The sequence below is a fragment of the Saccopteryx bilineata genome, chromosome 1 (genome assembly GCF_036850765.1).
Source record: "Saccopteryx bilineata isolate mSacBil1 chromosome 1, mSacBil1_pri_phased_curated, whole genome shotgun sequence".
NCBI classification, from domain to species: domain Eukaryota; kingdom Metazoa; phylum Chordata; class Mammalia; order Chiroptera; family Emballonuridae; genus Saccopteryx; species Saccopteryx bilineata.
Genome location: NC_089490.1, coordinates 258,523,569 through 258,550,687, shown reverse-complemented (window position 1 = coordinate 258,550,687; position 27,119 = coordinate 258,523,569). Strand labels below are relative to the sequence as shown.

Sequence of the window (27,119 nt, the reverse complement as noted above, 5' to 3'; positions counted from 1 at the left end):
GCACGGGGAGGATATGAGAGTTTTTAAGGTCTAGAGCCTAAGTGTCTGGAATCTCACTTCACATATTACCTTTCCATTGGTGGCTTTAACTCTCTACTGATTTCTGTAAGGTTAGATGTCACTCCTAATTTCCTCCTCCCTTTGTACTGTTTAATCAATCCATTGGAAAGTATCTCTCCTGTCACAGAGATTTGCAGTAACTGGAAATCTGAACTCAGACTCATAAGCAGAGACAGAGCAATCTTGAAATGAGCACTTTATCTGCGATGTGCATGATGACTCAGAAAAGAAGCCCCAAAAGCATGTGGATGACAATAAGCCAATGAAGTTGACAGAGTCAACTCCAAACTTGGGGTGAACTTGATAAACCAAAGTGGTCAAGGAAAACATAGTAAGAACAAGTTTAGGGTTCCAAGTTCAACATATTTTACTACCAGACTATTATGACCATGAGGATGGCTGAATGCTGTAGTATGCCAAGACACAGGGGGAATTGTTTTCGCTGGATATTCCTCACCAGCTCGTGTGACTTAGCCTAGGTGAGCTCTGTCAAAAGGAGGAATCCTCAAAGAAAACTGTCAAGGTTCCTTCCACCCCAAAGATTTGAATATTCTTTGCAGATTATCATCTGATTAATGCACTATAGAATTGCAATATATTGCCTAGAAGTTAAAACAGCATTCTGTTGATGTTTGATGTCCACTAACAGTCCAATATGGCATCTGGTCAGTTATTGCCTCATTTTCCCATAGGGGTCAAATTTATTTTATTTAGAAACATCTCAGTAGCATTTCCATTTATTTTTGTGTATATAATTTTAAATTCAGAGAAATCATATCCTAAAATGCCTGACATTTAAGAAAATCTGGCACTGGATTGCCATTATTGAAGCCAAGTCTCGCTTATTTAGAAAGTGGTTTGGTTTAGCATGTGGAGTGTGCCAAATTTTCATTAAAATTAACATTTGTGCCATATGCTGGTACCCTAAACTCAGTACTCCTTTGGCTGATGAAAATACAAAAGGAAAAATTTCTTAGACTAAGTCCTGTTCTCTCTCTTTGTAGACACTGGTATATCTGGATATTAACAATGATCTTCTCTTGGTATTGAAAATGAGCACTCTCTCATTCTTGGTGAGAGGTCAAACATTACAATTTAAGAAGCTCTATATAAAGTATACTTATTTTTTAAATATAAAAGAACCTATATTTCCAGGGTTTTTTATACAGCTGTGTGCCTGTTTCTATGGTTTAGAACTGTGCTGTCCAATTCAGTACTCACTAGTCACATGTGGCTTTGAGCACACAAGATAGGGCTGACCCACACTGAGACTTGCTGTATATGTTAAAAGCACACTGGATTTAAAAAATTTATTTAAAAAGTAAAATACCTCATTAACAATTATTGCACTGATTACATGTTTAAATAATATTTTTATTGGGTTAAATAAAATAGATTATTCAAATTAATTTCACCTGCTTCTTTTTACTTTTTCCATATAACTACCGGAAAATAAAAAATCACAGTAGTGGCTTACATTATATTACATTTCTACTGAACAATGCTGGTTTAGAGATTGTTTTTGGTGGAGAACTATATCAGTTTATTATACAACCAGGCCATGGGGCTGGAGAGAAGAGGAGGTGGTTTTCTATCCCGCCACCTCTTTCCAATAAGACTCAACACTAACTAAATCGTCCTACAATAAATATTATTTTAAAGATTTGTAGAAAAATAAAATTTCAAATGTCTGTGGCTTGATCAAATACACATGTAGTAGAGTCTTATATCCATTTGTACAGAGATTTTAAATAAAACACTAGCAATTATTCTTGAACTCACCAACTCTCATGGCCCATTCAAACCAACTTACACTGACTAAATACTGCTCAGATCTATACATTCATCCTCACCAACTCTGTGGTCCAAGCAACTGTGATCTCTCCTGAGCTGCAACACTTGTTTCACAAGTGGTCTTCCACATCAGTCTTATTGCACCCCTGTAATCTCTTCTCCTCAGAGAAGCCGTAGTGAGCTTCTCAACAAGCACATGCGGCCATGTTACTCCCCTGCTTGAATTCTCAGTGATTTCAGGATGACATTAAGAATTTGAACATGGTCCATAAACCCAACAGGGCCTGACCCTCATCCATTCCTCCAGCTGCATCTTGCCCCTGTTCCCCAAGCCATCTGCATTTTACTCAGACTGTACTGGCCTTTCAGCTCCTCATCCACACTAGGCTCCCCTCCCTTCAGAACATCCAGACACACCATTCCCATTGCCGAGGGCACTATCCCTTGCCCTTTGCCTTCTTTGCCTGGTTGACACCTATTAATTCAGATCCCTGCTCAGTGTCCCTTCCTCAGCACCTCTTGACCAAGGTAGACATACCAATGTGACACTCAGCATATATCAGAGTGGTCATTTTACATTTATTTGTGTACTTATTGATTCTGTGTCTGGCTCTCCTCGTAGACTGTTTGCTCCATGACAGCAACAAGCCTGTTAGCTCACATTCACTGTGGCCTCCCAGCACAGTGTTTGGCACACAATAGGCCCTCAGTTAACAGGAAGCACAAGAGAAGAAAAGCAAGGTAGTTTGTACCAACAAGAATCCTGCCTCTTTTCTTTACCATTGCGGAATCCCATTCCTTCACAGCTCACTACCATGCTCCCCGATAGAGCACCTGAGTACCCTGTTATAGGGATCAGCAGATGCTGTGGGTTCTGTTTTCATTGTCTATCCAGAATCCAACCATTTCTCACCACCTACACTGCCCCACCTTGGTCTAAGCCACAAAAACATTTTCCAAGAGCTTTGGCTTTTCCACTGAAATAGATGGAAAATCACTTCCTAAATAACTTCCTTAATTCTTCTCTTTACTTCCACTCTTGGTTCCCTTTAGCCCACTCAAAATAATAGTCAAACCGATTTTATTAAAATGTAAGTCATATCTTGTTATTTGCCTGCCTAAAACCTTCCAGTAATTTTCTATTTTAGAGTAAAAGCCAAGTCTATCCAATAGCCTATGAGACTCTCCATGAGATAGTTACCCCTCTGACCTCATACTTGTCCCTTGCTTACTTTACTCCAACTCTCTGGCCTCTTGTGATTTTTTTTTTTTTTCTGAAGCTGGAAACGGGGAGAGACAGACAGACTCCCGCATGCGCCCGACCGGGATCCACCCGGCACGCCCACCAGGGGGCGACGCTCTGCCCACCAGGGGGCGATGTTCTGCCTCTCCAGGGCGTCGCTCTGCCCCGACCAGAGCCACTCTAGCGCCTGGGGCAGAGGCCAAGGAGCCATCCCCAGCGCCCGGGCCATCTTTGCTCCAATAGAGCCTTGGCTGCGGGAGGGGAAGAGAGAGACAGAGAGGAAGGAGGGGGAGGGGGGGTGGAGAAGCAGATGGGCGCTTCTCCTGTGTGCCCTGGCCGGGAATCGAACCCGGGTCCTCCGCACGCCAGGCCGACGCTCTACCGCTGAGCCAACCGGCCAGGGCCTGGCCTCTTGTGATTTCTTGCACACACCAGGCATTGCCCCCACCCCACCTTAGGGCCTTAACACCTGTTCTTCTTTCTGCTTGGACAGCCCTTCCCCAAGATACCTAAATAGCTTTCTTTTTGTTTCCTTCAAGTTTTTGCTCAATATCACCTTTTCAATGAGGCCCCGTGATCCTGCTCCCTCGCAACCCAGCTCTCCTTATTTTCTCTCCTTCCCTACTTTTTCTTTTGTTCCCTGATATGTTCCCAGTGCCTAAAACAGTATCTGCCAGTAGGTGGTTGCTCAATAACTGTTTATCAAAGGAAAGACTAAGGCTCAGTTTATGCACCTGAAAAACAGGTGTGCTTGAACCTGGCTATTGAGCGTGAACACGCAGCGCTGGCCTGTATTGTCAGGAGGACAGACTCGGCTCCATTTCAGAGTTCATTCAGGAGACTTGGAGGCTCCCTAAGCCCCAATCAACTGCTCAACCTCTCAGCTCATTTCTGTAACTGTCTGTGAGGCCCAAGGAAGCAGTCTGGTTCCAGAGAGCATCAATATAGCTCCTCCCAACATCCTCCCTCTACTCTCTCTTCTAACCCAACCACACACAATACACCACACAACCCTCTCCCTTTCCAAGGACACAACTCAGGCTATTTCTAAAACTCAGATTCTGATCCAAAACAGTATCCAACACATAGTGCTTCTTAATAGGCACAGGAAAAGACAGAAGACTTCTGAGCAATTTCCTGGCCGTATATTTTTCCATTCCAGTAAATGAGGCCTTCTTTAGCTCAGGAATCTCTCTCTGAACCAAGCTAATGACTTAATGGTGCATGTAATTTTTACTGCCTAGGCTTGTTTCTTTGTTCTTTTATTTTCTATTTTAAGTGATCAACACCTGGGTCTCTTCTGTCAAAAAATTTTTGACAACCAGCTCTTCGAGGTGTTGACTGATAGTTAAGGCACATGTAATGTTAATGAGGAGTTCCCTTCCTACACAGGCATTTTACTTAATAATACATAATACTTAAATTGCACTCTGCCTTCAAAGGGTTTTGCCAATTTTACACTCCATTAAGCTGAGCAGCACTCAGTTCATGGCTGATGGCTGGGACACCAGCAAGGTTAAACAGTTTGCCTAAGGCCGGAGCTAGCTGTGCTTGGACAAAGTGCTTTGTCTCTTTTAATGGAGAGGGAAATACAGCCAATAAAAAATGTAGTACTTCTTTAACAACTGTGTTGATCAGTAAACTAGTTCTGAGTTCTTTCTGTGTGCTTTTTTAAGCCATATTGTGACTTGCTCCCTAGGCTGTACTGGTTCCCCACTGTCTCCAGATACCATTTCCTGTTCCTTTTCTTCCTTCTCCTCTACCCCTCCTCTTCCTCTTCCTTGCCTCTATCCTCTCTCAGTTTCTGGGAGACTATACCAGTCAAAGGGGAACCCACCATACCACCCAACAGACAGGGACCCTCATTCCTGTCTCTCTGGGACACTTTCAGGTACTGAGCATATTGTTAATGGATGGGGAAGGCTTGAGGTCAAGTTCGTGAGGGTGGTGAAAACCATAGAATAAGTTGTTGTGTCTTCCTGGACTATCAATTTTATGTAGTGGTGAGTAATATAAAACATTTTTTAAAATTAATTTTAAATGGGGTGACATTGATCAATCAGGGTACATAGGTTCAGAGAAAACATCTCCAGGTTATTTTGACATTTGATTATGTTGCATACCCATCACCCGAACTCAAATTGTCTTCCATCACCTTCTATCTGGTTTTTTCCTCCCAACCCCTCCCTTCCCCTCCCCACCCCTGGTAACCACCACACTCTTGTCAACATTTTAAGTGCAAACAAATATAGATATATTCTGAAGAGAATGCAAAGGACCAGAACAGGTTAACATCTGAAATTCTACCTGTGGCAGACCACTTAGGATTTCTTTTCCAGATTTTTCTCTCCCTTTAAGAGTACTTAGATTTTAAAAGTCAGAGAATGACTAACATAACAGTCCTTCCTCTGGGCTCCAGGAAGATGAAATACTAGAATTGATTTCTAAGGGCTAGTGGAATCAGTCATTGTTTTATTGTTCCTTTGAGCAAGATTTTTTTTTTTTCTGGAGACTCAGTAATGGAGGGAATCTGAACCATTCTTTCCCCTGGTCCTTAAACATCCACCAGGCAGCAGTCTTACCAAACTAAGGGCAGAGTGGCCCTTTTCTCATTATTCAGCAAATAAGAGCAAAAACAAGGAAACCTAATCGCACTTGAGATCATGATTAAAAAGAAAAATCTGGCATGTGTTCAAAGATGAAATTTCTTTTACATAGTGATTTCATGCTGAATATGTTGAAGACCTTCAGGAAAATAGAAATGAGTAATAACATAAAGGCTAAGCTACAATAACTTTGATTTGGTTCTACCTGTCCACATCCAGGTGCATATGAATATGTGTCTCCTTAAAGTGTCCCAGGACACGTTAGCCCAGCACAGCATTTGGAGAGAAAGTCCAGCACCATGTATGTAACATGCCTGTAGAATGTACCCACTGTAGGAGAGCAAAGAGTTCAGGAGACAAAGTCAGAAAACCTGGCTTTGAATCCCAGTTCCACCACCGACTAACGTTCTCAAGCATACATCTTCTCAATCATAATGACACTTTATCTATCAAATATGTCTAGCTGTCATGGGCACATGGTTGGATTGCATTTCCCTACTTACCTTTATATGTAGACATGGCCACGAGACTTTCTTTGGCCAATAAATTGTGAGCACAAGTGGCATGTGTCATTTCCTGTGGAATCTTTGAGAAGCAGTCCATGATTCCACATTCTGTTCTCTCCCTCTGCCATAGCAACCTCAAGCATGTCCAATAATAGCTGTTCTATCAGCCTGGAGCCTAAAGTTAAGATGACCTGAATCAAAGCTATAGTTGATCCATGCCATGGATATGTAATGAAAGTGAGAAATCTTTTCTTCCTGTCTCTCTTTTTTTTCTTTTCTTTTCTTTTCTTTTTTCTTTTCTTTTCTTTTCTTTTCTTTTCTTTTCTTTTCTTTTCTTTTCTTTTCTTTTCTTTCTCTCTCTGTGTGTGTGTGTGTGTGTGTGTGTGTGTGTGTGTGTGTGTGACAGAGACAGAGAGAGGGACAGATAGGGACAGACAGACACAAAAGGAAAGAGATGAGAAGCATCAATTCTTCATTGCAGCTCCTTAGTCTTCTTAGTTATTCATTGATTACTTTCTCATATGTGCCTTGACTGGGGGGGGGGTACTACAGCAGAGTGAGTGATCTCTTGCTCAAGCCAGCAACCTTGGGCTCAAGCCAGCAACCATGGGGTCAGGTCTATGATCCCATGCTCAAGCCAGTGACCCTGTGTTCCAGCTGGTGAGACCTCACTCAAGCCGGATGAGCCTGCACTCAAGCCAGTGACCTCGGTTCAAATCTTGGTCCTCCAAGTTCCAGTCTGATGCTCTATCTACTGTACCACTGCCTGGTCAGGCACCTCCCTCCCTCTCTCTCTTTCTCTCTTTTCTTTCTTTCTTTCTTTCTTTCTTTCTTTCTTTCTTTCTTTCTTTCTTTCTTTCTTTCTTTCTTTCTTTTATTTCTTTCCTTTTTCTGTTATAAATTTTTAATAGCCAACCCCCACAAAAGCTGAAAACCCATATATTACTGATAGGATTACAATTCTTTTCTTTTTTTGGATGTTGTTATTAAAGCATAACCTGGTCTATCCTGACAAACACACTACTTCATAGATATGGAGAAGAATCAAAATGGGATACCTAATAGGTAATATGTACAGCACACAAGCGCTGAATAAATGTTAGTTTTCTCTCCCTCACCAAATTTCTTTGCTTTGTGACCCTTCCCAGCCCTTCCTTGTCAGCCTTGTGCTATGCTACTTTCAGAGAATTTTTTCAATGAATGAAAAATTAAAATGAATTTTATTTTAAGAGTTCTTAAGGTTTTCCCTAATACCCTTTTAAAGAAATGAGAGATCCCCTGAGTAGAGCCCAGTTGGAAATCCCATAATGGGAAAAGAACCTGGTTCTCTGAAATTTATAAAAGAGAAAGGAGCTAAGTGTCTTAGGAAAGAAATCAGCCAGAAAATAAAACCAATGAACTCTGAAAATTTCCAACCACAGAGAACACTCCACCCCACAGCACTGTGATGCTATCATGGAACTGGGATGGGGCACAGGTTTCTCATAGGGACTCAATTCTGACTCTCCTTTAGCAGGTTATCTGTCCTAGAGGGAAGTGGAGTCCTGTTCTGCTGGGTACCAGCTTTTGTCTCAGTGAGAATGGTGAGGATAGTCAGACCTCAGGCTTTTAGCTTTTTCCTCATAGGCTCCTTAAGAGACCTGTGCCTTCCTCCTCCTGATCCAGGCCATGGCTTCATGGGTCTGAGAGGGGAAGTAAACTGGGCCATCGCTGCTGCTTTGAGTAAATGCTTAAACTTAATCACTTAACAATTTATTCAATTAGGCCAACAGCCTGATACTTTTTTAGGATATTTAAGTTTACTTTGGAGGAAAAAAAGTACCTACATAAAATTACTCTGAAAAATCCACGTCTTTGAGCCTTACATAAAGGGTAAACTGCAGTTAATCGATTTAGAAAGCATTCATGACAGCTGTGGGTCTCCAAATTATTGAAAATTTTGAGAAGAGGGGAAGGAAAGAGGAATGAAATATGGATGAGACAGAGCTGTATAACCTTTGAAGTTGCTTCAACTGTGACGTTACTTGATCTCTGAGCCTCAATTTCTTCATATGGAAAATGGTGATAAAAGATAATAGCTCATCTCACAAGGTTATTATAAGATTTTATAAAATAAATAATTAGAAATCCCCTGATATTAAAAAAAAAAGCACTCAATAAATAGTAAGGATACTGGTATTTGGGCTTCCTAACAACCCTGGTAAGAAGATATTCTCATGGTTGTAAAAAGAGAGGAGGAAGACCTAAGACCAGATTAGACAGAAAAATAATATGGCAAATTAATAATTCTCATTCCAAGATTTTTATTTTTTATTTCTCCAGGCCCTTTCATCTGGACCTTTTGAGGAAGAATCCTAGCAGCTTCTGTAACCCTGAAAATGGGCCTCAGAGAGCCCAGCTCTATTGTGTACTGGCCAAACCATTGGGATGGGGAGAGGGGCCATTCTGGGCCAAACATATGGAGCGGGGCAAACTAGGGAGTGGTCAGAGGTGAGAAGACATGAACCCTACCTAACTGAGGTGGCCGCAGGACCCTGGCACGTTATAAAGGAGGTGTGTTAGAGGCCTGGGGCCTCGAGAGCTTATGTTTAAATACTTCAAAGAGCTAACACTTAGGTGGACTGGATTAGTTTCCTGTGGTCCTAGTAGGCAGAAACAGGGCCAGTGGACAGAGGTGACCAGGGAAGCATTCATCTCCATTCAGTACAACCATTATTATACTGGAAACCTCTGGAAGATTCAAACTGGACCTTCATCACTTTAGCATCTATAGCACCAGGACAAAGTCTCATCCACATGGGACAGCCAAGGAGCAGAAGCTGCCAGACTTTCTACTGGCTGGTTTTGGAGAAAAGCTATTTCTGAGAAGCTGATTATCAATTAGTTGACCCATCTGCCAGAGACTTTGTTAAACAACTGTGTCAGCCAGCAGCAAAACTCAGGACAGGTACTTTTCTTTTACCTTCAACATCACACTTTGCAAACACTGAAGAAAAAAAAGTTTCTAGCAGGCTCAAAGGTTATTTATGTAATAAAGCTAAAAACTTTCTGTGGGATGATCTGGAAGTGAAATTTTAAGCTAGATAAATGCTGAGCCTGTTATGAAAGGTCATTCTTACTTCCTTTGACCTCCTTATAAGTGTGATCCTCAGCATTTTGGTTTGTGGCATGACAGCATTGCTTCTCTCTGCCTAGCTAATGGTCTACTGGCTTTGTTTCCTCTTATAATTTTTTAATGGGAAATAAAGTCTGTATTTGACATCAGCTCCAAGCCCAAACTTTTTTCTGATACCTTAAGCACATGTCTTGATGAATCTAACACATAAAGTTGATAGACTTGGAAAGTCTGTTGGACCAGAAGATATAGAAACATTATCATCTCTAGCTTGAGCTCACTGAGGCGAATACTTCCAAATGTAGCATTTGCATAAAAGCAGCTGTCCTAATTGCCTGCCTATGACTAAGAAAATGTAGGTGCAGAATTATGTGTCTAAAATTGCCCTTTATTCACAGTTCACATTTTTTCTTATTCACTAATTGACTCCAAGAAATTCAACCAAGTCCCAACTATGTGTCAAAAACAGTGGCAAGTGATGCTTAACACAACAATAATATTTGCTGAGTGTTCCCTCTGCAACAAGAATGTGTTAAAGACCAACCCATGTGACTGTCACAGCATTCTATGAGATAGGTACTATTCTTTTTCCTCATTTTGCCATTGAGGAAACTAGGACACGTATAGGTTAAACAAATTGTCCAAGGTCACACAGATAATAAAAGAAGGAACCAGCAGGTTTTTTGTAGATAGTTGTTAGAAGGAAGAAATTAAACAATAATGATGTATACTTCCAGATGCTTTCTAGACTTGTATTAAATACACAAACTTATTCTAGGGAGCTGTTTGAGATTGGAAAATCTCATTGCCACCAGAAGACCAAAATTATTTAAAGTACCTCCCTACAGTGTATTAGTGAGCCCAGCTGTGGTCTACTGCAGTGGTTCCCAGGCTTCTCAGCCTGCGAATTTATAAATTTAAAAAATAAACTTATTTTGCAAATCCTCAGTAAGTGAGAAAAAATACAAAATAACCAAAAATATTTTGAATTCAGTAACATCTTTAAATGAACTTATATTTATTAATTGCTACACTATAACCATATCGGAAAAGCAGAGGTTCACATACTTTCAAAAAACTGTTTTATTCAGCATGCAAACATGAGGCGCTTGACATCATTTTTTTTCTCCTTAAGTGATAAATAGGGAGGCAGAAAGACAGACTCCTGCATGCACCCTGACCAGGATCCACCAGGTAAATCCCCTATGGGACAATGCTCTGTCTATCTGTGTCCATTGCTCCATTGCTTGGCAACTAAGCTATTTTAGCACCTGAAGCAAGGCCATGGAACCATCCTCAGCACCCGGGGCCAACTTGCTCCAAATGAGTCATGGCTGCGAGAGGAAAAGAAAGAGATAGACAGAGAGAGAGAGTGAGAGAGAGAGAGAGAGAGAAGGGAGAGGGGGAGGGGTGTAGAAGCAAATGGTCATTTCTTCTATGTGCCCTGACTAGGAATTGAACCCGGGACATCCACATATCAGGCCGATGCTCTACCACTGTGCCAACCTGCCAGGGCTGAAACTTGGCACTTGGCATTTAAATAAAGACTCCTTGACTCTTTGCAATAGCACCACAAAACCCCAGAGATCCATAAGAGCTGTATGGCTTTGGCCAAATCCTTTATCTTCTCTGAGCTTCAGTTTCCTCATCTGTATAACGGGGATAACAACAAGTTTTCAAAGGATCTCAGAATTAATTTGAGACCAGAAAGAATCCAGACAGCTCTTATCCTGAACAGTACAAAATGATTAAAAGCACAGTTCTTGACAAATAGCACTCCAATGTAGTTAGAGATAACAGACATGTGTGCAAGAATTAGTAAGCAGGACAACCCACTAAACTACCTTTTGGGATCTAGTCCTAGAATGTGATCTGATCATCTGCAATGCATGGAGTGCATACAAAAGTGGTTCATTACCACTTTACACACAAGGAATTCAATTCACTTAAAAGCTATCATTAAGAGCAAATATACATATTCTGGGGAGAAGGGGGGCCACTATCCATATCACTTAAGAGCTATCATTAAGAGCAAATATACATATTCTGGGGAGAAGGGGGGCCACTATCCATATCTGAGAAGTTTGAAGTTACAGGAACCGAGAGGTTGCCTCTGTAGATACATACATCCTTTGCTGTGCTGTGCTGAGGATGAATTTGGGAAAATGGGCATGTGCACATCATGGTGATGGAAGATTTTTGGTTTGGTTTGAAGCTGTGATTTATATTTTTAAAATGGTTACCATGGAGAGGAACTTCTACTATGGCCCTAATATTAATATTTAATGCTATTTTGATCAAATGTAATTTAAGTCATATTTATCTTGCATATAGAAACCTGCGGTTTAACTTCAGTGGTTCAACCTCCTGCACACTGTCTGTCTTGCAATTTTACAGCCTGCATTCATCACATTTTCAGGATACAACTGCGTCCAGGGGATGAAATCTTGGAAGAAGTTGCCTGCAATGATACTGACTTGGGGCAGCAGAAAATCCTCCAGTCTATCTTTTTTGGGTTGTCGGGCTGAAAAAAGAAAAAGCCATTTCATCACGCCGGGACTCCCAGATCACTCCAGATCACTGTGTTAATGACTACATCGCTTGATAACTTAGATGCTGGCAGGAGAGCTCCAGGGCCCATGAGCAGGAGTTGAGATTAATAATTAAAAATGGTAACATTTATTGGCTCTTCCCAGGCACTGTGTTAAGCAGTAACATGAATTAGCACTCTTAATCCTTACAACAAACCCTGGAAGGGTGGTGAGATTTTATACTTGTCATGCAGATGAGGAAATTACAACTACCTGTGGTCACGGTGCTGGCAAACAAGAGAGTCAGGACTTGATCCCAAGCGGTTGCCCCTAAGACAGGGGCTGTAACCTCTGCTCTGCGCTGCCTTGCCACTCCTTCACCCCGGGCTTGTGCAGCCTTCTCACCCTAGCTGACATCCATATTTCACATGTTGCAAAGTGGATAGGGACGCAATAAATAAATTGAGAGAAAGCCTGTGGTTGTGGCTTTGTATGTGGCAGATACGACATATTGGCAGGGAAAGGACAAAAGGAAGGTAGACAGGTGTGAGATGATCATCCTGAAGTAAATTCTCAGATTACAGAATGTAAAATCAGAAGCATTTTTAGAGATTAATCGTCTAACTCCCTCATTTTACTGATGAGGAAATAGAGTCTGAGGCAGTTGCCCATGATCACAGAGCTGGTGTGGGACTCCAAACTCTCTCTTACTCTCAATAATTATTTTTGATTGCATACAAAAGGATATACAGTGAAAATTTCCCCTCATGCACCTTTGCCACACCAGCTATCTCTTCTCCTGCCCACAGGTAAATTCTATTAGCAGATCTATTGTATCCTTCTAGAGATACTGTATGCATGTCAAAAATAGGCTTTTTTTTTTTTTTTTTTTTTTTTTTTTTTTTTTTAACACAAAAATTCTAGCATTCTATACACTGGCATAATCTTGCTTTTTTTTTAAAACTTAACTATCCAGGTTAGAGATTGCTCCATTATTAGAACATATAGAGCTGCCTCATTCTTTTTTTTTTATCCCCAACTCTTTAACAGCTTTATTGAGGTCAATTTACATAATATAAAATTCATGCAGTTTTAAGTGTCAGTGTGATGAACTTTAGAAAATTTATGCAGTTGTGTAGCCATTACCAAAATCCATTCTGAAATCATTTCATCCCCCTCCCCCTACAAATGGGTTCCGTTCCGCTCCTTTGCGGTCCCTCCCCATTTCCACTAGAGCCCCAGGCACAGAAATCTACTTTTTATCTCCACAATTCATGCTTTTCAAAATCACAGACAGGTGAAATCATTCAATATTTATTGTGTATCTGGCTCCTTAAATAATATTTTGTCTGGCTTAGCATGATGTTTTTGAGATTTATCCACAAGCTGACTATAACAGGGGTTTCTTTTCATTGCTGAGTAGTATTCTGTTGTATGGATATGCCATCTTTTGTTTATCCACTCACCAACTGGTAGACCTCTGGATTGTTTCCAGAGTGGGGATATTATGAATAATGTTGTCGTGAACATTTGTATAAAAGTCTTTATGTGTACATTTAAATTAATTATGGGGGCATAGTTACCCAGAAGTAGAATTACCCTGTTGCATGGTAAGTATATATTTAACTGTTTAAGACACTGCCAATCTGTTAGAGCTCTAGTTTCTTCACAACTCCACGAACATTTGTTATTTTCAGTCTTTTTGGTTTTAGACATTTTAATGGACGTGTAGTGGTTACCTCATCATGATTGTGGTTTGCATTTTATTAATCTATTGATATTTTATATCTTTTCATGTGCTTATTTGCCATTTGTATATCTACTTTAGGTAAAGTATCCATAATTTTAGCCAGTTTTTAACTGGGTTGGTGTTTGTTTTACTATTATTGAGTTAAGAGTTCTTTATAGATTCTGGAAACAACTCTTTTATCAGATTTGTTTTGCAAATATTTTCTTCTAGCTTATGGCTTGTGTTTTCATTTTTACAACAGTGTCTCTTTTTTTTTGAAGAGTAAAAGTTTTTAATTTTGATGAAGTTCAAATGATCAATTTTTTCATTTTTTTGTGTATTTTGCATCACAGCCAAGAAATTGACTAACCCAAGGTTACAAAGACTTTCTCCTCTGTTTCCTTTTAGAAATTGTATAATTCCAACTTTTACATTTAAGTCTATAGTCTACTCCAAGTAAATTTTTTTTATTATAATTTTATTTTTTTAATGGGGTGACATCAATAAATCAGGATACATATATTCAAAGACAACATGTCCAGGTTGTCTTGTCGTTCAATTATGTTGCATACCCATCACCCAAAGTCAGATTGTCCTCTGTCACCTTCTATCTAGTTTTCTTTGTGCCCCTCCCCCTCCCCCTTTCCTTTCCCTCTCCCCCCTCCCCTCGTAACCACCACACTCTTATCAATGTCTCTTAGTCTCACTTTTATGTCCCACCTACGTATGGAATAATGCAGTTCCTGGTTTTTTTCTGATTTACTTATCTCACTTCGTATCATGTTATCAAGATCCCACCATTTTGCTGTAAATGATCTGATGTCATCATTTCTTATGGCTGAGTAGTATTCCATAGTGTATATGTGCCACATCTTCTTTATCCAGTCATCTATTGATGGGCTTTTTGGTTGTTTCCATGTCCTGGCCACTGTGAACAATGCTGCAATGAACATGGGGCTGCATGTGTCTTTGTGTATCAATGTTTCTGAGTTTTTTTGGTATATACCCAGTAGAAGGATTGCTGGGTCATAAGGTAGTTCTATTTGCAGTTTTTTGAGGAACCACCATACTTTCCTCCATAATGGTTGTACTACTTTACAGTCCCACCAACAGTGAATGAGGGTTCCTTTTTCTCCACAGCCTCTCCAACATTTGCTATTACCTGTCTTGTTAATAATAGCTAATCTAACAGGTGTGAGGTGGTATCTCATTGCAGTTTTGATTTGCATTTCTCTAATAACTAAAGAAGATGAGCATCTTTTCATATATCTGTTGGTCATCTGTATTTCTTCCTGGGAGAAGTGTCTGTTCATGTCCTCTTCCCATTTTTTTATTACTCCAAGTAAATTTGTGTGTGTGGTGTGCAGTAAGAGCCTAAGTTCATTTTTCCTTTTGCGTATAGATGTTCACTTGTTCTGGGGCCATTTGTTTCAAAGATCCACCTGGCAATCCTTTACTACATTACACCTTTGTCAAAATCAGTTGAGTATATATCTAGAGTCCCTTCATGGATTCTATTTCATTCTATTTCCTCATTATTTTTAGGGCTGTATAACATTTTATTATATAGATGATTTTACTTAATTTAACCAATCCTCCTTATCAATGGACAATTGTGCTATTTATAATCTTTTTTTCTTTTCAAATAATGCTGTGGCAAATATATTGTGTGTTTTTTTTCATTTTATATTTGCAAGATAAATTCCAAGAGGAGTCAATTTTGCATTTTGATAGCATTCGCATATTGATCTCTCTGGAAGCTTAGCTAATTCACTATTACATGGATCAAGTATAATAGTGCTCTTCAGAGCCTCAGAAACAAATATACTAACAAACATTTATCTTTATTTCATTAACTAGATAGAGAATGGTATCTTATAGTTTTAATTTGCATTCTTTTATGAAGTAGGATGATGTCTTTATTTTTAACATATTTAAGAGCCAAATATATTTTATGTGAAATGTGTTTCATCTCATTTGTCCACATGCTGTTCATATTAAGTTCTTTGTGATATACATTACAAATGTTTCCCCCTAATTTTTTGTTCGTTTGTCTTTTGACCTTGTTTATTGAGTTTGAGTCCCGTAAAAAGCTTTTTATTTTAATTTAATAAGATATGTAATAAATATTAAGCCTGGGTAAAACTAGAAAAAATTCCCCTACTTTGAAATTAAAATAAAATCTCCCATTTTTTTCTAGTATGTTTATGTTTTTATTTTTAACATTTTAAATCTTTGATCTAGAATTTATTTTGTTTTATTAATTTTTTAAGTTTAATTATTTTTTTTCTTTGCTTAATACCAGACCTGAAATTTATATTAATTTAAGAAAAAAAGTCGGGATATGCTCATTTTCCCCAAAGAGCTACCTAGTTGTCCCAACATCAATAATTACATAATCCAATCTTCCCTTTTGATATGCAATGACATTTTAAAATTCTTTCTTTCCTTTTTATTGAATTTATTGGGGTGACACCAGCTAACAAAATTATACAGGTTTCAGGTGCACAGTTCCACAACACATCACCTGTACACTGACTGCTCACCACCCCAAGTCAAGTCTCCTTCACCATTTACCAACCCCACACCCTCCTTCACCCCCACTCCCCCTAGCAGGCACCACACTGCTGTCCATGTCCATGAGTTTCTTCCCTCTCTCTCTTTTTTCCTCAATGTTTTTATCATATAATAAATTTCCATATGCATTTGGGTTGACTGATTTGCCATTTCTTTTGTGTTAACAAGCACACTCAAACCTCTATTCTCTGAATCCAAGTTTTTTAACCTTCCCTCCTGCAACATTCTGCAAACAACACACAGTAAGTGCATGAAGCACTTAGGAATTGCCGGCAGTAATACTTAACTCTCTCTCACCTTCTACCCCATTGCCCTTAGCTAACAAAATTCAAGCTCTTTTTAACATTTACTAAGAAATAGATAATTACAGCCCTGGCTGGTTGGCTCAGTGGTAGAACGTGGTAGAGCATGGTAGAGCATCAGACTGGCATGTGGATGTCCCAGGTTCGATTTCCAATCAGGGCACACAAGAGAAGCACCCATCTGTTTCTCCATGCCTCTCCCTCTTGTTTTTTTTCCTCTCTCTCTCTCTCTCTCTCTCTCTCTCTTATCCACACTCTTCTCTCTCTCTCTCTCTCTTCTTCTCCCCTCCTGCAACCGTGGTTCGATTAGAGCAAGATGGCCCCAGGCACTGAGGATGGCTCTATGGCCTCTACCTTAGGCGCTGGAAAATGGTCGGGTTGCAAGGAGCAGGGGTCCCAGATGGGCAGAGCATCGCCCCCCAGGGGGCTTGCCAGGTGTATCTGGGTGGGTGCATGCAGGAGTCTATCTCTGCCTCCCCTCCTCTCACTAAAAATTTAAAAAGAAATATATTGTTACAATAGTAAATCTCTTTGGAAATACAGGCATCAGAGAATCAGATACACGGAGAAGACAAGATGGCGCTGGAGTAGGCGGACGTACCAACATCTACCTCCCAGAACCAAAGTGGATTACAAACTAATTTTAAGAACTATCATCTGGAAAAACTAACTTTGGACTAAACTAAGAGGACTCTTCAACCAAGTAACACTGAAGAAGCCACACCGAGACTGGTAGGAAAAGCGGAAATGCAGAGAGGGCTGCCCAGCTTGGAGTGAACAGCAGCCGGGAGAGACTCGCGTGGCAGGAAGTGAGGTTAGCAGAGAGGGGAGGGTCCTGAGCCTCAGGAACAAAGCCCCAGCTTGCAGCCCCAGAGCCCAGAAGAGGCGTAAGGACAGTATTTAGCTGGAAACAAGTCAGGATACTGTTTTTGAGAATCAGATACTACATTCTTGAGTCAAATAAACAGTTTGGTGCTAATTTATGGTTTCCTTCCATAAGAGCTAATAATTTTGGATAAGCTGTGTGTACGTGTGTGTGTGTATGCACATTTGTAAGGCAGATGTGCCACATACAGAAGAGAGTACTTTACTGAGTTAACCAATACTCCCTCCCCATAAGACCATATTGGTTGAAGAGCAAATCAATTTGGTACTGTATGTCCTGATCCTTCTGGGATAGAATTTGTTCATGGCTCAATGTCCTTCCCAACTGCAGGTATTAAATATATGATGCCAATGTTCCTCTTCTAGGAGGCTAGAAGGAGCAGAAAGGAACCAAGGTAAGCCACAGTAAAGAGTGAGATGTATGAGCAGTAAGAGGTTGTAAAGACACACCAAATGAAATTACCTTCTTAAAATGATATATTTGGCTACACCTGCTTTTCCAAAAACTAGGCTTTCCACTCTTTCTCTAATGTTCTCTTTCAGACCCAGGGCCTGGGCTGCAGCTAAGAGATGAGAACTCTCCATCCCTGGGGGCTTTAATGGACCCAGGGACATGTGATTGTGCCATGATGTGGATGTGACCAGGGCTCAGGAGGGCTGTGGATCATGCTGGAGGAGACGCCACCTTGCTTGCTGCATTATTGGACGTCTCCTGATGGTCAAGAAAGACAATGCTCAGAATAGTCCCTCCTTGCCTATGTCTGTAAAAAACCCAGGATTCTCAATATACCTAGGAGTAACCAGGTAGGACTTTTTGTGTGTTCTTCACTCTGATAGTTCAAGTTCTAGTAGTTTAGAAACTCTGTCTTTATGGATTAAGTATAGTATTCCTTAGTTCCTTAAAAGTGCTCAGTATACACATTTTCTAGGATAATGTTGGAAGACTTCTCTTTGTACATTTTTTTAAACTGAAAAAGTCTGTAAGAGTGGGGTGAGGGGAGGAAGTTCCACTATGCTGTGGAAAAGAAAACTACCTCAACTAGAGAAATAGCAAGAACAAAGTGGTGGTGGATTGTGGTGGGAGTTCCATAAAACAGCGCCAAAACCTCAAGTTTTTCCCTCTCCCTTCACTTCCCATAGAAGAAGACCAGAGGTCCTCCATTAAGAGGGGAGATGCCATCATCTCCATCCAGGCAGAGGCCCCGTTGTGTCCCAGCTGAAGCAAACCAGAGGCGATTCCGGTCCTCTCCCTCACTCTCTTCCGGCTCCGCTTCCTTTCCCCGCCCCTCCAACAATAGCCCCTTCTTGATTTCTGTTCCAGGAGAGAACGGTGAGTCCCCAAGGCAAAGGAAACTCTAAGGATTCTTTCCGCAGTTTTCTAACTGGGGAGAGTGAGGTGTATGCTCTGGCATTTGCTCCTTGGTGGTGCTAGAGACCCAGTTCCCCTCTGTCTCTGAGAAAGACAGAAGGCAGGAGGCAGGGGCTCTTGTCCCCATTCTCCTGCATCCCAAGGAAAAATTGGCAGGGTATTCCTTTTTCCTGGAAGGATTCTGAGGTGCTCTCTCTTGCTTTTAAATATTTTTTTTCAAACTGCTAAAAAATCTAAACATCCTTTTGGAGTGATGTCCCCAAAATACTTGTCTCTGCCCCTGCTAGGACTTTCTTACCTTAAGCCAAACATTTGTGGAGTAGATGGAGACTTGGTCCCTCTCCAGACTTCTTAGATCTGAGGAAAGGCCTAAAAATCTGCCCCAGGTGATTCTGAAATTTGGTGCTCAGAACACACTTGAAAAACAGTATTCCAGACCTTTCTTCTCTGAAATCATCAGAATCCCTTGGGATGGAGTTAACTTGCTGAGTGAGGTCACAGAAATCATACCTAATGTTGCTCAGAGCTGAATAGACACAAGACTTGTCCAGTAACATCATTATCTGAGAGGGAGTTATGTTGTCTTGGACAAGAATCAGACAGAGTTAACCTTGCAACTTTTTGGAATAGGGACCTACACTCCAAAATCAGTCTGTATACATAACTAAAGCAGTGCTGTTCAGACCTGTGATCCTATTAAAATGATGACTCAGATCCAGGAGGCTGAGGTGAGCCTGAGATTCTAACAACTCCCAGGTGATGCTATGGTATTGGTTCTTGGACTAATTTGAGGAACACTACCTTAATGGATACTTAATGTTTTTTTTTTTAAAAAATACGTGAATTACAGATGACATATGTCCTTTCTAATGAGAAACCTGTAAACAAGCAACATCAATTTCGTGATCCTGAACAAATCACTTACTTCTAGTTTATCTGTTAAGCTAGGCAGTTGCCTTTTCTCCTCTCTAAAATGGGATAATAAAGCACCTACTTCTTAGAATGGGAGGGTTAAGTAAAATGATGTAGGTTGAGTTCTTAGCAGACCTCAAACTTGATAACAACTCATCCATAAATGTTGCCGTTGGAGCTGGTGGTGCTCTTCTGGTTATCTCCTTCTCCTACTTAATACCAGTGGCCATCACAGAGTAAGGTTTAAGTGAGGCCACAACATTTCAAAGCAAAATAGGAGAATAGGTCAGAAGTGCCTGTGTGTGCCCTGGTACTTGGCACTAAGGAGACAGGCTTTATCAAAGTAAACAGAGAGAACTTCTTCCGTTTCTACCACAAATAACAGAAACCTTAGACCCCAGTGTTATTATTGTATTTATATTTACCACTTTAAATTTTCCAAATAAGTACAAAACTGCCTCTCAGTTCAGTATTTGTTCACTTTGGCTGTCTCCATGACCTAATTATATAAAGGAAAGGGTATTGTGCTCCACAAGGATATCACATTTCCCTCCCTGAGTTCACCCCCTCGTATTTATGTAAACTCAGCCCAAGTGGCATCCCTTTAACTTGGATTTACGGCCCTGCCTAAAAAAAAACACAAAAAACCAGGGAGCACTGAGCATTTCCTACAAAGCTGAATCTTGGCTCACAACTCTTTTAGTCAAGGAAAAACAAATACCATTTTCTCTCTCACCAAAAACAATCTGCTAACCCATCTTCTGCCCAGAAAACAAATGAAAAATAATATGCAACCAAAGCCTATTTTGTTTATCTGATAAACGTTTATCTCTACGAGCAAGTGAGATAAGACGGCATCTTCATATACACGTAGCAGCCCCGTGCATGTAATGGTGGAACACACCATAATTCCAGTCAATTCAGATAGGGAATAACTATGTCATGCTGGCAGTCTGGCATTGTCCAGACCCCTCCAAAACTGACTTTTTTTTTTACCTATTAACTGCTGCAGCTGGAAGTATACAAAGGTAGCATGTTTTACTCTACAGCCCACTTATTTATTAAATCATCTATTCAACAAATATTTATTGTGCATCTACTATATGTCATGTTCTATTCTAGGCTCTGGGCACACAGGTGAACAAATGAAGTCCCTGTCCTCATGATGCTTACTTTCTAGTGAGCTGATAGATTTACACATAACTTCTGATGAAGACATGTCCTATTCTTTTACCTAAATGTCATTGTTTCCTCTAGATGTATTGGGTATTTGGCTAGCTATTTCTGAGAGTGTACATCAACATATCTCTTGCCTCTCTGCTCCTGTCAGATGAAGACCTATGTCCTATAGTGCTTTACTTAATTAGTCATATAAATATAGGAGAAAAAATATCAAGTGATTTAGATAGTAATAAAATCAGGCAAATCAAAACAATTTTTTTTCCTATCAGTTACAGATTTTTCTTATAATTAAAGCAGACTTAACATGACTTGTGAGTGTTGTTTTTTTCAAACACCATTATCAATCTTTTACCCTTCCATGTCACCATGAACTTAGGGACAAGGATTTAACTTCTAAAATGGGCTCAGCACAGCACACATTGTAAAAAGGTAAAAATCAAACCAAACCAAAAGAAGTTTATGAGATTGGCTCTACCAATAGTTACAAAAAATGATTAGAAAAATTTAGTATCTGTGTTTTCCTTGATTAAAAAAATGTCTACCTAGGACACTGAGGACCCAGCTTTGAAACCCTGGGGTCGCCGCCTTGAGCACAGGTTCATCTGGCTTGAGCACAGGCTTACCAGCTTGAGTGTGGGGTCACTGGCTTAAGCATGGAATAACAAACCCCATCCCAAGGTCACTGGCTTGAACCCAAGGTCATTGATTTGAGCAAGGGGTCACTGGCTCAGCTGGAGCCCCCAGTCAAAACACATATAAGAAGCGATCAATGAATGAACAACTATAAGTGACGCAACTATGAGTTGATGCTTCTCATCTCTTTCCCTTCTTGTTTGTCTGTCTCTCTCTGTCTTTGTCTCTCTCACTAAAAAAAAAAAAAACACCCAAAAACCAGCAAAAAAAAAAACACAACAGAATGCATGCTCACTATAAAATACAAATAATATAGACTTGCATAAGTCAAAAGGGGCTATTCATACAGAATTACAATATTGATAGACCTCAGTAATTGCTTTAGTATGATTCATACATGGTTATAGAACACTAATCAGTCTCATCAGATTGCTTGGCTGACTAGCCTATTCCTTATTCCATAGTGCTTCTAGAATAACAATGAATATATTTAAAACTAATTTCTAGAGAGAACAGCCAAAGCCGAATAAAAATTTCACTTAAAAGCATGGTTAAAGCATACATTTTTATTTATTGTCAGTGCAACCCTGAAGAAGACAGAGCGAGACACTGACCATCTGTTTAAGAGAATCACAGGATGTCAGCATCAGAATCTCGTGAATCTTCTATGCAGTAGGCAGGAGAGAAGAGTGTAAACAAGCCCACAGGTGAGTTCTGATACAGAGCCCCCCCCCACACACACACCATAGGAATCACTGATTTGGTCCCACCCTGTCATTTTCTAGGTGAGAAAACTGGGGTTCAAGCAAGTAAAGAAACCTGCCAAGTCTCACACATAGAGGGTGGCAGAACAGAACAGAAATGATCTGGCTCCCAGTGTGGTCTTTGTTCTACGGCACTAAGCTGCAGTAAAAGACATCTTTTGCACTTAAGTGTACACAAGCCAGCTTCATTTGGCTCTCTGAAGGTTAAGTTGTCCAAACAAGTCTCTTATTTACCACAGCCTCTTACTCTGACTATAGAACCTCACAGGTCTGAGTTATTGGTGGTTGGTTTTGGTGGTTTTTGTAGTTGTGTGTTTTGCTTTTGGAAAGTGGAGAGGGAAGTTTAACAAAGACCTAACTTAAAGTGCCATTATTACTTGACAAACTAAGCAGCATGTCTGTTTTAAAGTTTAGAGTGAGAGAAAAAGCAGTTGGATCAACTCCACCTCCCTCAGCCACTCACCTACTGTGGTGATACTGCTGTTCTGTTTATCAGTTTGCAGTTAAGTGGCTCAGTACTATAATGTTTGAGGAGCAGGATCTCCGAGTACTTTAGTGGATGGGAGAACATGTGACTTCAAGTCCTTTTCTCTCTGGTTGTCATGTAACTGCCATGACAGGTATCCAGTCATGTAACTGCCCTCCACTGCCAGGGAGAGGGTCACCAGTGACACAGGGCTCAAGAGCTTGGGGAAGTGGGTTAAAAAGAGAATGAAATGTCTACAATATGATTGCAGTCTCTTCAAACATTCAAGGCAAGCTTTCCCTTGAACAGAGCCCTATGAAACAGAGCTGGCATGTAAATGAGGGTAAATCTGGCATTTCTGCTGTTTTCAAAGATGAACAGCAAAACAATCATTTCACCCTTCCTTTATTTTATAAGAATGCGGGGTTCAGGGTTCAAGATATCTTTACTCAATGTATGCCTAGCTCAGAAGCTATGAGGAGTAATTTCTGTTCTGATAGGTCCTTGGTATAGTACAGAACAAGAATTATGACACAAATCATCAGAGATGTATTCTATTCCCTACATTCAAAAAATAAAGTACCCTTAAGTAGTAACATGACTTAAAAAATTACAACTGGCACTGATCAACTTTTACTACTTGCCACACATTGTGTTTTTTTTGTTTTGTTTTGTTTTGTTTTTGTATTTTTCTGAAGTTGGAAACGGGGAGAGACAGACAGACTCCTGCATGCGCCCGACCGGGATCCACCCGGCACGCCCACCAGGGGGCGACGTTCTGCCCACCAGGGGGTGATGCTCTGCCCCTCCGGGGTGTCGCTCTGTTGCGACCAGAGCCACTCTAGCGCCTGGGGCAGAGGCCAAGGAGCCATCCCCAGCGCCTGGGCCATCTTTGCTCCAATGGAGCCTTGGCTGCTGGAGGGGAAGAAAGAGACAGAGAGGAAGGAGAGGGGGGAGGGGTGGAGAAGCAGATGGGCGCTTCTCCTGTGTGCCCTGGCCAGGAATCGAACCCGGGACTTCTGAACGCCAGGCTGATGCTCTACCACTGAGCAAACCGGCCAGGGCCACCACACATTGTGTTAATTGTGCTGCATAAACAATCTTATTCAATCTTCACAACAAGTCTTTTATGTCAATGAGATTTTACACTTGGGGAAACTGAGGCTTAAAGAGGTTAATTATTTGGAATAGGCTCACAGTTCGTAAATGACAAAATTGTAATTCAAACCTAAATTTTTGTATCAACGAAGCCTGTGTTTTTGATATTCTGAGTCACATTTCAGCACACAGACTTACAGGACACAGCCTAACAACATTTATATGACAAATTTATAATTTATTTAGTTTTATTTGTACAATTTTGGCACAAATTAGTTAATAAAATCTTCTGTTTGTCAGATTCTAGATCATTCCAAGCTGGAGTTCCCCTAATGATATCACAAAAGAGCCTCTGATGACCCCAAAGAAAAATCACACCCTGGAAGTTTCTATAGATGCCAGCTCTCTCCTTGGACTTGAGTGGAGACAGATCAGTACTAACCAGACTAAACATGTCAATGGCTTTTTTCTTTAGGTAGCTGAAAATTTTTTGCCTCCATCAAATATTCTTATGGTGATGACTTAACTTGAATGGAATTATAGGTGCAAAGTTCAATCCACAGTACAAACACTATAGAGATGTTCACCTGAAACCTATGTACTCTTATTGATCAATGCCACCCTGTTAAATTTAATTTCTAAATTATAAAAAGACCAAAAAAAAAAGGGAAAATGTTGATTATCTATTTTTTTCTTTAGAAGAAAAGAACACGCCCTGCGCTCCTTGACCGCAAGCCGCAGTGAAGACCCCTGGAGCGGGGGCTGCTCGACGTGACGCGAGGGATCACCTCCCGCCTCCCTCGTCTTTAGTCAGTGCGACTCTGTGGGCAGTTTTTCTTTTTTATATTGTGTTGCATCTGATTTTTTAATTCAATAACCAAAACTGGAGAGCATCCTGTGATGTTGTTTTAATTGGGCACAAAATTAAATACGTTATCAAGGAAAAGTGAAACTGAAAGAAGCAAGTAAAGAAAGAACCCAGCCCTGGGCTTTCTATGGGGGTCACAGTTGCTGATAAAAGATGCCAAGTGCCCAACCCAATCGTTCCTGCGACCTTTTGACCAGAAGAACTATGAAATGGGTGACGGGTCGGTGGCAGGGGAGCTGGAAACCACTTCCAACTGCGAATAGAATGATTTTGCATCCTCAAGCAAGCAACCGTTAATCATGTCTCTTTTATGTTGCTCATTTTATAGTGCTCCTAAGGGAAGTCTCTTGAAAAAAGAGAAAGAGAGAAAAAGAAGCCTACTAATGAAACAAAATCTACGTAACAGTCTAGCTCTATCATATTTTCTAACTCTCCTTAAGATGATGGCTCAGTTTTGAATAAAGATTAATTACTTGATTATAGTTAATGTATAGTCTGGCCAAATTAATTTATAAATGAGAGACTGGCTATTTTCATTACACTCTTCACATCTCAAGTGATTCAACCAGTATATTTCATAGAAATGAATATAAAGAAAACTCTTTACGGTTTTTGTCCTTCACCCATTCAATACTTCTTTGAATTAAATTATTAATACTAGTAAATTTACACAGTCTTTCCAAGGGACCTTGCTGGCCTATTTATGATAATGTGATCTTGCCTCCCTTGTGGCTTTCCATTGAGAGTTCTTGCTAACATCCTTTCTGACAAATTTAATCAAAACAATTTAGACTTTCAAAAACAAGTTGTATGTTTTTAAGCTTGATTAGTTTGTTGTGTCCTATTCTGTTTGGAAAACGAGGCTCTGGGTGAATGTTTTTCAATTATATCTACACCTTAGTTTTCTACTCCCACTGATACAAGTGATCAATCTCAATCCTCTTATTCCTGTTGCATGCTATTTTCAAAAACTAAAGCTACAGTACATGCCCCCAAACCTTTGTCTTCTTTTGTGTGGCAGATGACATTTTCCATTGACAGTAGATAATAAATTTACACTCAACACACATGTGGAGCATGAACACACAAGCATCACCCTCCAAACACACACAGACAGTATAATTCAAAGTGATATTCCCTTCTTTTTTCCCTCCTACCTCAGTGGTAGAGAATAACAGTCATAAATTAATATTTCTCTTTTGGAGGAGGCTGAGTGGAAACAAAAGAACAAGAGAAGTACACCTCAATCTAGACAACAGGTAACAAAAGCCCCAAAGCAAACCACAGTTCTTAGCAGACACCCTGAGAAGCTTCCCAAGACAGAGCACTGAGGAGGAGTTGAATTCTCCAGCGACACACATCACACACTCCAGTGGCTCCTGGTTAACCCAGCCATACTATCTATGCAAAATTCAGATTTAACTCGATGTCCTCTTTTAGCCCCAAAGCAATTCCGTTTCCAGTTCTGCTAGCCTCAGCTCTGCAGTTCATCAGTATTCTTTTTTTTTTTTTAAAAAAAAGGTATAAGCTTAGATTCTGGGCCATCCATCAGTCAAACCCTTGGACTGAGGATTACACCCAGGAAGGCATTTTCTGTTGAAGAGCCCCGTGGCAGTCTCCATCCCAGGGACACTGAAATGGCAGCAGAAGCGATTGCATGGGTAACTTACCAGCTCCTGAGTCTGAGTGGCTGCAGCAGCCCCGTGCTTTACCTGATCCCTTGCTCTCTCTGTGCCTCTCCCTCTCTCTCTCCCTCTTTCTCTGTGTACAGATTGCAGGGAACTTAAAGAACTTGCAGGGACAGTGTTTCAAATGACTTAAGAAAGAGAACAGGAACAATACTTCGTTCTCTTTTTCTCAGATGAGTACCTTCGGGAAGAAGGAAGGAAGGGAGGGGAGAGGGAGGAAGTCAACAACCCTTTGCTTTCCTGAAAAAAAATAAGGAAACAGAAGATAGACATCTCATTTTCTCTTAAACAAAATGTTGGAAGGGGCAAAAAAAAAAAAAAAATCTTTGAAAAAAGGAATTCCTCAAAAATTCTCTCTGCCTTGGGAGCTTTAAAGAGATGAAAAGCCTTACTGGCCTGGGCTGTCCAAACAAATGGTGTTCCAGAAAGACAGGCTCCCTGAGCTTGCAGACTCGTATCTGGTTTGCAGAACTGACAAGGCCAAAAGGGAACAAATCATGTCGTGTCAATTCTGAGCGAAGGAAGGTTTGGTCTGTTGTGCTGAGTCAAACCTGCAGCCTGTTAGAGCCAGAGGTGGCCGGCCAGCAGACGGGCCGTGGGGCTCTCCCTGGGCCCTTTGAAACACCAGCACTGCTGCAGTCCCTCCGCCTGACTCCAGATCCTCAGGGTTCCTCCACGGTCGGATACATTCATGCACTGGTCACTGAGTTTTATATCACGGACTGAACCAACCTTCCATCTTTGCTAATGCTTAAGAAATAAAAACATAAAGCAACTTACCACAGTGGTGC

General features: G+C 40.6%; 1 protein-coding gene across 1 annotated transcript in view; it reads right to left on the bottom strand.

The window, feature by feature from the left end:
- ZNF366 (zinc finger protein 366) overlaps positions 1-26,430 on the bottom strand; it is a 68,869-nt gene extending 42,439 nt beyond the window's left edge. Inside the window, exon 1 of the mRNA XM_066241482.1 lies at positions 26,311-26,430. The gene's annotated coding sequence lies outside the window, so the exon portion shown is untranslated. The remainder of the gene's footprint in view (positions 1-26,310) is intronic.
- Positions 26,431-27,119: the final 689 nt, after the last annotated feature.